Source organism: Panthera onca, chromosome A2 (genome assembly GCF_046562875.1).
Source record: "Panthera onca isolate mPanOnc1 chromosome A2, mPanOnc1 haplotype 2, whole genome shotgun sequence".
Taxonomy (NCBI): Eukaryota; Metazoa; Chordata; class Mammalia; order Carnivora; family Felidae; genus Panthera; species Panthera onca.
The window spans coordinates 91,071,069-91,082,432 of NC_138340.1; positions in this window are offsets into that span (position 1 = coordinate 91,071,069).

An 11,364-nucleotide genomic window follows, 5' to 3' on the forward strand; every position below is an offset into this window, starting at 1 on the left:
AGAGAATATATAAGACATTTGGCAAATAAATATCCCAATGGTGGTTGTCATGGTGATAAATGCTATGATCTGGACACCAAGAGGTGCTATAGGCACACATAGGAGGCCACCCACCAGCTTCAGCTGGCAGAGAAAGCTTCCTTAAGGAGCTTTCTAAATCAAGACACCAAGGAAGAATATGATTTAGCCAGTGTGAGGAGGAAAGTCAACAATGCAGGCCAGAGAGGCCACATACTTGTTTAGGGCATATTTGAGGAGAAAGGTTGAGTTGGAGATAATCACCTTCTCACTCTAGCACTTTATTCTTTCGTCTCATTAATTTTCTGTGCCTGTGCTCCATTCTTTATCCTAAGAACCAGCTTCTTCCTGATTGCTACTCCCCAAAATTTCAAGTGACATATGGCCTAAGCTTGTTTTGCTGCTAAACTTGGGGAAAATAGGTCTTAGAGAGCCACTGCCCACCGATGATTTGCAGACTTAGTCTCTAGTGTGTAAGTTCAGAATCTCATGAGAAATTTCAATCAGCTGAGTTCAGATTATGGGTAGTTTCTAGTTGCATCAGGTCCTCTACCCCAACAGGGCAACAAGTGGGACCAGGTATAACACGTACTTTCTAAGGTCCATCCCCTTCAGCAAAGTGGGATAGAAGGTTTTTTAATAAAGAGAGTATGCGTAGAAGTCGATGGTGGGCTTATCCAGTGTTTTGCCACTCAAATTGTGGTTCCCGGATCAACAAATCGGCATCACCTGGTAACTCGTTATAACTACAGAGCTTCAGTCCTCATCCCAGATCTACAGAATCATAATCTGCATTTTAACAAGATCCCCAGGAGATTCATAGGCACATTAAAGTTTGAAAATCACTTCTTTCATCCGCTTCCATTTTTACAAATTGTGCCTCAGGCCATATAGATGGCCCTTCCAATACCATAGCTTGTCATTTCTCGATCTTCATCATATGTAAGCCACTCGTTCTAATGCAACATTCTGGATGTTTTCAACACCCAGAAGGGTGCCGTGTTTGAAATAAGTCAGCCCATTTGCTAAGCCTTGTCCTCCAATTCTTCCAATTCATTCGTTCACACCAGTCCCTCTGCCACTTCCATGCCTGATCCTTTGGTGTCTTGATTTTCTCCCAGTGAATCTACTCCCCTGTTTTCACTTTGTTCCCATTCAGATTGTGTGTGATATCAGTGAAATTGCTCTTTAGATGATGCGTTCAGTTCCCTTGTCGCATTTATTTTGTCACACCTGTACGGAAAGTCCCCTGAGATAGTAGCCGTTGTGCCTTCTCAACCCCCATGGCCAGGCGTGTAGTGCAGCTGGAGAGGACAGAAAAATCACGACTTCCCCTGATAAGAATAATTTTAAATTCAGGGCAGCCAACCTCAACTGAGCCCTTAAAATCAGCTGGAATTCCTGTGTTGCCTGGGCAACTCTCTCCTGTGCTGTCTTGTGTCCCCCTTACCCTTGGCAGAGAACTCAGTCACCCACTTTACGAGAAACAAACCGAAGCCATCAGGGGTGATCCCCTCAAGTCCACAGCAAACCAATACATTTAGGGTATCCACCCTCTTCATTTCTCCTTCCCTCCAATTAGAATGGAAGAGACACCTGTCCGTCTCTCATGTTTTACTTTCCATGCATCTCACAACCATGGGGGTCTCACTATTATATTTTATCTGTGAAAAGCATTTAAACATACCCAGCTTCAAGATGTTAACACAAACATGCGGCAAACTTGCATTAAGTCCATGTCTTCCTCTGACTATCATGTTTCCTTCATACTCTCTGTGGAACTCTGTGGTTGCCTATATAGCCATCTTTCTCCTCCCCTCTTCTTTGAAAGCAGAGCCTACTTCCTAGTATAAAGGGAAAAAAAGCCAGATGTTCACTCACTGAGAGATCCCTTATAGCTGGAGGAGTGGCAATGTGGGTGTTAAGGGTGATGAGTCATTAGAGCAAGTCGGCTTGGGGCTTTCAGGAAGGTTTCCTCCCTAACAAAAGGAGAGGTATAAGAGGAGCCCTGTCCCTTAGGTGTTGTCATATGAGGATGTAATATTTGAAGATGCTTCTACCATCTCATGACCATGAAGGGGTGGCCAAAAGTATCCCAGAGAAGCCAACTAGAGTCTAAATCTTTGAACCGTCCACCTCTGGGCTTCTTGTTATATATGTGGGGTGTGTGTGTGTGTGTGTGTGTGTGTGCACGTGCGCGTGTGTGTTGAATGGGAGGGTCTCTATTGTGTAAGTCACTTTTATTTGGGGATTCTCATGCTTACAGCTGAAAACATACTGACACATTGTTAAAGCCAGCATTTCAGTAAAAAGGTCCATATAGATTGTATCTGCTTCCTTCCCTCCCACATTGGCCTCAGTCACTGAAATCTTGTTCATCCACACTGCTCCCCCAGTGTTCCGCCATAAACGTTCCCATGAGGACTTGATGCTGAATCCACGGGTTTTCAGGCATTCTCCTACATGGCCTCTTGGCAGCATTTAGCATCTAAAAATCCTAGAAATATCCTGTCCTATCGCTCTTCTCTTCCTCCACACATCCCTTCAGCATTAGTCCCCAAGGCTCTGTTCTTAGTTTTTTTCTCTCCTTGCTACATGCTTTGCAAGAGCCCGCTCATCTACATTCAAGGCTTCACTTTATATCTCTATGCTAATGACTCCTAAACTTATACAGACAGACTTCCACAATTTGGCAGGAGACAGAAAACTCACGAAGCCATTTTTGAAGCTAAATAACTCTCATTCATTTCGGTTGTGATTTAATTGTTGCTTCTCCTCTTCTGTTTTCTCTACAGTGAGGTCATCACAGAAAGCAGTAGCTGGACATTAAAACACTTGGATTTTTGGAATACCCTGATGTTACATCAGAATCTCTAAGGATGAGGCAGCAGTGTCTCTCAAAGCTCCCCAGATGATGCTGATGTTCAGCCAGGGAACCACCGGTTTCTGCACAGAGTATCAGGCTAAGTAACAGGACCTGGAGTCCCACTGTGTATCCTCACTCTACTATCTGACAAATCAGGATCATAGACTTTGAAGTCCACCCACCTTGGTCTGAATTCTGACTTACCCCCTCAGTAGATGGATGAATTTGAGCAATTTACTTAACCTCTCTGCCTCCGTTTTCACTTTTGTAATTAAGATGAAATGAGCAAAACAATTCTTGCTCTGTAGGGTTTCGTGGGAATCAAATAACATTTTAAACACTGGACACACAGTTAACACTGTACATTATGCATCTACTAAAATGAACATAATAAAGACAGTAGCAAAATGAAAAAAATACACATGATTTAGTGTTAAAGGGGAAAACTAAATATAAAGTAGAATCTTTATAGTACTGTTGTTTAAGATATCTATGCATGTGAACCAAGACTGGGAAGAAACATAAAAATATAAAAGCATGCAGGCACCTGGCTGGTTCAGTTGGTGGAATTTGCAACTCTTGATCTCAGAGTCATGAGTTTGTGCCCCCCACTAGGGGGTAGAGATTACTTTAGAAAAATAAAATATTTTTTAAATGGAAAATATAAAAGCAGAGTTGTCATTTTTTTAAATCTTTCTCTTTTCCAGAATGGTTTCTCAGTTCCATGCCTTCGCCAGAAAATAGAAAAACTGATAATAATGCCTTTGTGCTTCTTTATTGTTCTTTCTCCTTTTTTAAAAATGTTTATTTATTTTTGAGAGAGACAGAGTATGAGCATGGGAGGGGCAGAGACAGAGAGGGAGATACAGAATCTGAAACAGGCTGCAGGCTCTGAGCTGTCAGCACAGAGCCTGATGCAGGGCTCGAACTTGGGAATGGTGATCATGACCTGAGCTGAAGTTGGATGCTTAACTGACTGGCCCAACCAGGTGCCCCTGTTTTTTCTCCTTTTTTTCTCTTAGTATATGCTTCCTGGCATAGCATGTTCCTTCAATAGCCAAGGGCAACAGTTTTCAAAGACTAACACTAGAGCTCCAGAGAGAGTGAGGAGAGAAGCAGTGTTCTCAGCCCAAGGGCAAGAACAGAGTTGAAGGAAAAATTCACCTTCCAACACTTGTCAGTGAGGTGGCTTGCAAAAGGAATGAAGCAGTTACCCACACACAACCCTTGTTGGGGGATAGAATAATATTAAGCAGCTTCATTTGGGTAGGGTCACCGAGCAGAATTGGAAGAATTGTGCTTCTCCTCGACCCCAGAGCTCAAAGATGAGAGGAGTCCACTCCAGGTAATTTGTTCCTGAGTCTTGTCCAACTGGGATGTCTCTTAAATTGTAGGGATGGGGAGAAGCACACGGTTTCAAAATTCTGCTATGAGTCCCGCCCTCACAACCTCACTCAACGGACACAGGGAGAAGGGTAAGTTGGAAAAAAGAAGTCAAGCTGGAAGAAAGGCTGTGGTACCAATGAAAAGCAAAGGAAATGAGAAAAAGGGAGCCAGTGTCTTCCTACGTCATGGGGCCAGATGGCAGGAACTGCTGGGGGCCTTTGCAGGTGCACATGGTTTGAATAGTCATGTGATAGGAAGATTGATTCACAAATATCATGAATTCGGGCATTGCAACATACTGGACATATCATTCTGCATGTGTTTCCAAGAGTAGGTTGGATCTACGGGCTTGCTGACAAAGTTTTCTGAATAGAAGTATGCGATCTCTATACATGCCCTGGAAACCAGGCAGGTGTCATGAAAGAACCAGCTTAGTAATTGAGAGTCTGGTCTGGTGTGAGCTTAGGAAAGTCAGCCTGGAACCCATTTTCTTATCTGTGTGGAAAGATTATATTCTAGCCCACCAGATCTAAAATTCTAATCAACTCAGAGAATAATTAGAGGACCTATTTTTCAATCACTTTAAGTTTTTAAATACTTTTAAAGTTACTGAAAAGCTACAGAGATCCTACAGAGAGATCCACTATATACCCTTCACCCAGCTTTCCCCCATGTTAACATTTTACACGGCTCAGGGATTTATCAAACCTAAGAAAATTATTGGTATAATACTATTACAAACAGACACTTTATTTGGAGTTCTCTACTTTAAATAAGGCTGATGTATAATAGAGAACTGTGACCTTGAGCAAATCCCAGGAGCTCAGTTTTATACACGCTAAAAAAAAATCAGGAAAATACATTCCCGTTCAGGGTTACCATGTGAGAATTAAGTGAGATATGGTGGGGGAAATTGATTTTTATACTCTGAAGTGTTATTCTCTGGAATGAGCCACAACTGATAGAAAGTAATTTTCAGGTGTTTTAATGATTGACTTAGCAGTGAAGTAAATAAAATCTGAAGCAATTGTCTGTTGCCCACAGCTGAAGCCCTGTTCTCACAAAAAAGTACATAATTTGCACAGAGAAATTAGATTAAACAAATATGACAATTTAAGCCAGTCCTCTCAAATAGGAACAAACAGAATTTTGAGCAGGTAAGCACTTCACTGTACCTACAGTAACTTCTGGGTTTCAAATTTTGTACCTGTGTGTGTATATTGTTTTTAATTCCATGAATTAGAAATTTGAAAATAAAGATGCAAAGACAAAGTATTTTTCTAAGTTTCTTTTAAGAAAACATATGAAAAACTGCTGGGAATGACAGTTATTTTTTGTAATCATTCTATAGGAGATCTAGGATATTCCTGGTAATGATTTTGAATAAATTGTTTAAACTTCAGGCATTTAGATTCAGAAGAAGTGTGTGCCAGGCCAAGGCTTTGTCACTACATGTGTCACATTCTGTTTTTCATTTATCCTTAAGAGCTTCCATTTCCTCACTCTGAAATGAGAACAATAGCATAAGTAACTTTTCAAGAGTCTTTAGCACTAAAACCTTGTGACTCTGACCTTAAGAGAGGAAGGTCTAAAGTTAAAAGGGAGAAAGAAAGGAAAATATAAGCATAATGTGTTCACAGTGCAGTTATATTAGCTTCTTATTTTCTTCTTATGTAGTAAGCTCCTTATAAAGCTTTTATTAGCTTCTTTGGATACTTTGGGACCTTTTTTTTTTTTTTTTTTTTTTTTTGGAGGGCACAAGATCTTTTTCACAAAGGTATTTTCCCTGTGATGCTTATTTTTAGTACTGTATGGACAGCCCTGCACACTCCTGTCTGAAACTCCTCACCTTGCTGGAGGCACATGTCCTGTACTAATTATTTGAGTGTTGTCTAAATAGACATAACAATGAGATCATCACACTTCTTTTCTTAGAATAATGTCACTTTTTTTTTTTAAGAAATACTAGACAGGAATACAACTTTCTTACTGCTTAGAAATCCGGGTTCAGAGTGAAAAATAAACATCTGAAGAAGTAAATATTGCTTAAAATATCTATGATGTCTCTTGCTAATGATGGGAAATTTACCAAATTAACTTTTTCACTGTAAGAATACAGAAAAGTTAAAAAAAAAATCCCAAGAATTAAAAAAGGTCACATGTTGTCATTCTCGCTTCTGACTTTTTAAATAAAATAAATAGGGCATTACAGAATAGGTTTATTTTCCAGGGAAGAAATTTCCAGGGAGGGCTTTTTCTTTTCTTTTCTTTTCTTTTCTTTTCTTTTCTTTTCCTTTTTCTTTTCTTTTCTTTCCTTTCCTTTCCTTTCCTTTTCTTTTCTTTTTTTAAGAAGGATATTAAGATCAGGGAGAAAAAGTTAAATAAATAACAACCACCATAAGGAAATTCTTTTGCAACCTGCCTATCCAACAGCACATATATTTTTCCTTCTTAGAGAGTCATTTATATTCTCCCCAGTGAAACTATTAGCACTACCTCCTGTTGGCTGGCTTCCCTGACAATCCCTATGGTGAGATCAGACATCTGTTACTGAGCCTCTATTTAGGGAAAAGCTATGAACTCTCAGAATACACAAATGAAGAATTCTCATCTATCATGTTCAGCATGGCGTTTTTCTGCTCTACCCACTAAAAGAGAGATACGAGCAGAACCTCTGAATGTGTGATGTGATTAGCTTCCCCTCTCAACAGCATCCTTTGTTGCCTCCTGGAGCAGATTGAATTGTGGACTCCCAAAAGATGTGTTTACCAAAAACCTTACACTTTGACCTTACTGAGAAAAAGGTCTTTGCAAGTGTAACGAAGGTAAGAGTCTCTAAATGACAGCATCCTGGACCAAGTTGGGGCCTAAGGCAGTGACAAGTGCCTTTATAAGAGAAGAAGGTCATGTGAAGACAGAGTCAGAATTCGGACTTCAGCAGTCACGGAAAGCCAAGGCTGGCTGGCAGCTCCCAGAAGCGAGCAGAGAGACACGGAACAGATTCTCCCTCAGAGCCTCCAGAAGGAGGCTGGACACCTTGATTTTGGACTTCTGAATTCCCAAATTGTGAGAGAATTAATTTCTGCTGTTTTAAGCCCCCCACTTTGTGCTAATTTGTTACAGCCGTCCTATGAAACTAATACTGGGAACCACTTCCTCCTTCACTAGAGATATTGCAAAAAGGTGTTAATGTTGACACAGTTCTCTCCTCAGATAAGCCCTCTAGAAGAACCACTTGTTCCAAGGTGGAAAAGAGGGAAGCACAAAGAGGGAAGGCTATCATCATCAGTACGGTATGAGACCTGCCTGTAATATTAGGACACTGAATTTTGACTAGACATACAAAACTTTGGTGTCATCCTACAGTGTATCCTTCGATACAACACCTAACTCAAGGTGCTAACTTCAATCACACTTTTGAAAGTCTTCTCCCATCATGGACCTTAGAACCTGTTGGCAAGTTGTATTAGTAGGGGTTCTCTAGAGAAACAGACCCAATTATAAATAAACAAATCATCAGACAAACAAAATATTTATTATTAAACATAGGCGCATGCAATTATAAAGGCTGAGAAGTCCCGTGATCTGCCATCTGCAAGCAGGAGACCCAATAAAACTGGTGATAGAATCCAGTCCTATTCTGAAAGTCTGAGAACAGGGAAAGCTGATGAGGTAGATTTTAGTCCAGACCTAAGGCCTGAGCACCAGGAATGCCAACGGCAGAAGAACATCGATGTCCCAGCTCAAGTCAGAAAAGGCCAAATTCTTCCTTCTTCCACTTTTTTGTTCTACTGAAGCCCTCACCAGTCTGGAGGATGCCCACCACATTGGAAAGGGCAAGTTTCCCAAGTGAGTCCACTGATTCAAACAGTAATTTCATCCAGAAATACCCTCACAGACACATGCAGAAATCACGTTCAGCCAAATATCTGGGTGATCCAGTCAGGTCGACACATAAAATTAACCGTCATATGAGTTATGCAAGCAAAACAATTTCAGTCATTTATAGTCACAACTCCAGCTGTTATTTCCAAACTTTCTTCTTAGACAATTTAATTTGAAAGGACAGAGACCAAAATTGAACTTGAATCCGCATGAGTTTTAAATTTTAAAAAATACGTGTGTGTGTATCCTCTCAAAAAATGAAGAAATTTCACTTTATACCCTTCAGACTGGCAAAAAATTAAAAGTCTAACAATATCGGGGTTTTTTTTAGTTTGAGAGAGACAGAGAGAGAATGAGTGGGGAGGGGCAGAGAGAATGGCAAAGAGAGAGGGAGAGAGTGAATCCCAAGCAGCCTCCACACTGTTAGTTCAGAGCCTGACTCAGGGCTGAAACTCATGAACTGTGAGATCATGACCTGAGCCAAGATCAAGAGTCAGGCGCTTAACCAACTGAGCCAGCTGAGTGCCCTAACAATATCATTCTGAGTAAAGATATGAAACTTTAGAACTCTGGTACTCTGCTGCTGATACTTCTACTGGAAGAATACTGCACTCGTTATGTAGTAAAGTTCAGATGCAAATACTTCCTACCCCAACAATTCTAAACCTAGGTATGGAGGAGAACCTCTTGACAAATGCAGGAGATTTTGTGAAAGAAAATGACACTATTTCTGAAGACAAAAAAAAAAAAAAAGGTAGAAACAGCCCAAATGTCCACTAACAAAAGAAAAGATCAACAAAAAAGTAGGGATAAATAAAAGGGAACATATTCATACAATGGAGTAGAGCAGTGAAAAATGGAGAAACCGCAGTTACATGTCCCAGCATGCCGGCAGGAATGAGCCTCACAACCATAGTGGTGAACAGTAAGCCAAGAAAGCAAGTTGCAGAATGCTCACAGGGTATGTATCAAGATACTGGAGGCTCCCTGCTCCTATTCCCTTCGCTCTTACCATTTCAGCACAGGCCAGTCCAGCCCCTATGTCAGTAATGTCAACCATTTGCCAGAGGGGTTTCTCTGTGACGCTTGCTCTGCCTGCAGGCATGCCAGGCCAGGGCGCTCAGGAATTAACATCCTGTAGAAGCCAAACCTCAACCTGTGATTGACAGGAGTTGCTGTAGTAATACTCCTGTTCCCTCACCCCTTGGGTGGGATAAATCTTTAGTGTATATTCTATTCTGGCTCCTCAGTGTGATTAAGATATAGTTGCCCACGGGGGTAAGTTCTGTGTTGGCTTTTCCTTCCCTGTTCCAGTGTTCCACTCCCTTACTGGGTTTTTGTGGCTGTGATGCTTAATTTGATGTGTCAACTTAACTGAACCAAGGAATGCCAGAGAGCTGGTAGAACACTTCTGGATGTGTCTGGGAGAACATCTCTGAAAGAAATTAGTATTTGAATGGGTAGACTGAGCAAAGAAGATTGCCTTCACCCATGCAGGCGGGCATCATCCGATCTTTGGAGGACCTGAACAGAACAGAGATGCAAGTAAAAGGCAAATTTGCTCTCTGCTTGACCTGAGACGTCTGTCTTCTCCTGCCCTTGGACATTGGCACTACTGATTCTCTGGCTTTCAGACTCAGACCAGGACTTATACCATGGGGCCCCGGTGCCCAGGCCTTTGGACTCAGACTGGATTACACCACCAGCTTTCCTGGTTCTGCAGTTTGCAGACAGCAGATGGTGGGACTGACTTCTAAGCCCCAAAACCATGTGAGCCCATTCCTATAGTAAAAATAAATCTCCTCATATATATCGATGTATATCCTATTAGTTCCATTTCTCTGGAGAACCCTGACTAAAATAGACCCAAATAAACCACTCTCATTAGAACCCACATCTCAGAGTGTGCTTCTGGGCAAATAGAGCTAACTTGGTGGGATTCTATTTGTATGTGATTCAAAAATAAGGAGGATGACAATATATTGTGAAGAGTGGGTAGAATAATGGGGCATCTGGATGGCTCAGTGGGTTAAATGTCTGACTCTTGATTTCAGCTCAGGTCATTATCTCATGGTTCATGGGATCAAGCCCCACATCGGGCTCTACTGACAACACAGAGCCTGCTTGGGATTCTCTCTCTCCTTTCCTCTGCCCCTCCTCCCCTCAAAATAAATAAATAAACTTTAAAAAAAAGAGTAGGTAGAATAAGTAGATAAGGGTACAGAAGCTAGAGCAAACTGCCTGGGTTTGACACCAGGACCTGCCAGCTGCGTGACTCTGAGAATGTCACTCAACCACTCCATGCCTCAGTTCTGTCAACTACAGAATTGAGATGTTAATAACAATATTTACCTTGCATGGTTGTTGGGAGGATTAGAGTTAAAATATGTAAAGACTTTAGAATAGTGTCCTACAGGGATACCTGGGTGGCTCAGTCAGTTAAGTGTGTGACTTCGGCTCGGGTCACCATCTCGTGGTTTGCAAGTTCAAGCCCCACGTCAGGCTCTGTGCTGACAGCTCCGAGCCTGGAGCCCGCTTCGGATTCTGTGTCTCCCCCTCTCTCTGCCCCTCCTCTGGCTCACTCTCTGTCTCTCTTTCCCTCTCAAAAATAAACGTTAAAAAATGTTTTTAAAAATATTGTCCTACAAAGAGAAAGAACTCAAAGAATGTTAACTGTTACTATTATTAAGGATGTATATAGTCAGTTAAGTGTCTGACTTCAGCTCAGGTCATGATCTCACCATTTATGAGTTCGAGTCCCACATCGGGCTTTCTGCTGCAGAGCCCACTTCAGATCCTCTTTCCACCCCCTTTCTGCCCCCTTCTCTCTCCTCCAAAATAAGTAAAGATTTAAAAAAGGATGTATACATTCACAATAAAACTGTAAAGGAAATGTTAAACACAGAATTCAGAAGAGTGGTTACTTTTGGAAAGGCAGGAGCTTGGTGGGTTTAGAGAGAGGTATTTGAGGGTCTCAAAGGCATTAGTCATGTCCTATTTTTTAAGTTGGATAATGGAGATATTTTTGTTGTCTCATTATTATGCTTTACAACTTGCGTATACATTATATCATTTAAAATGTCTGTCAAAAAGTGCGCAATTTTTGGAAGTCTAAAAGATAAAACTATTTCTACCAAACACATTCAAATTTTTGTGTCCTTTATGAGCTCGGGGTACTCTACTTCAGCCGTAGTCAACCCTCACCATTT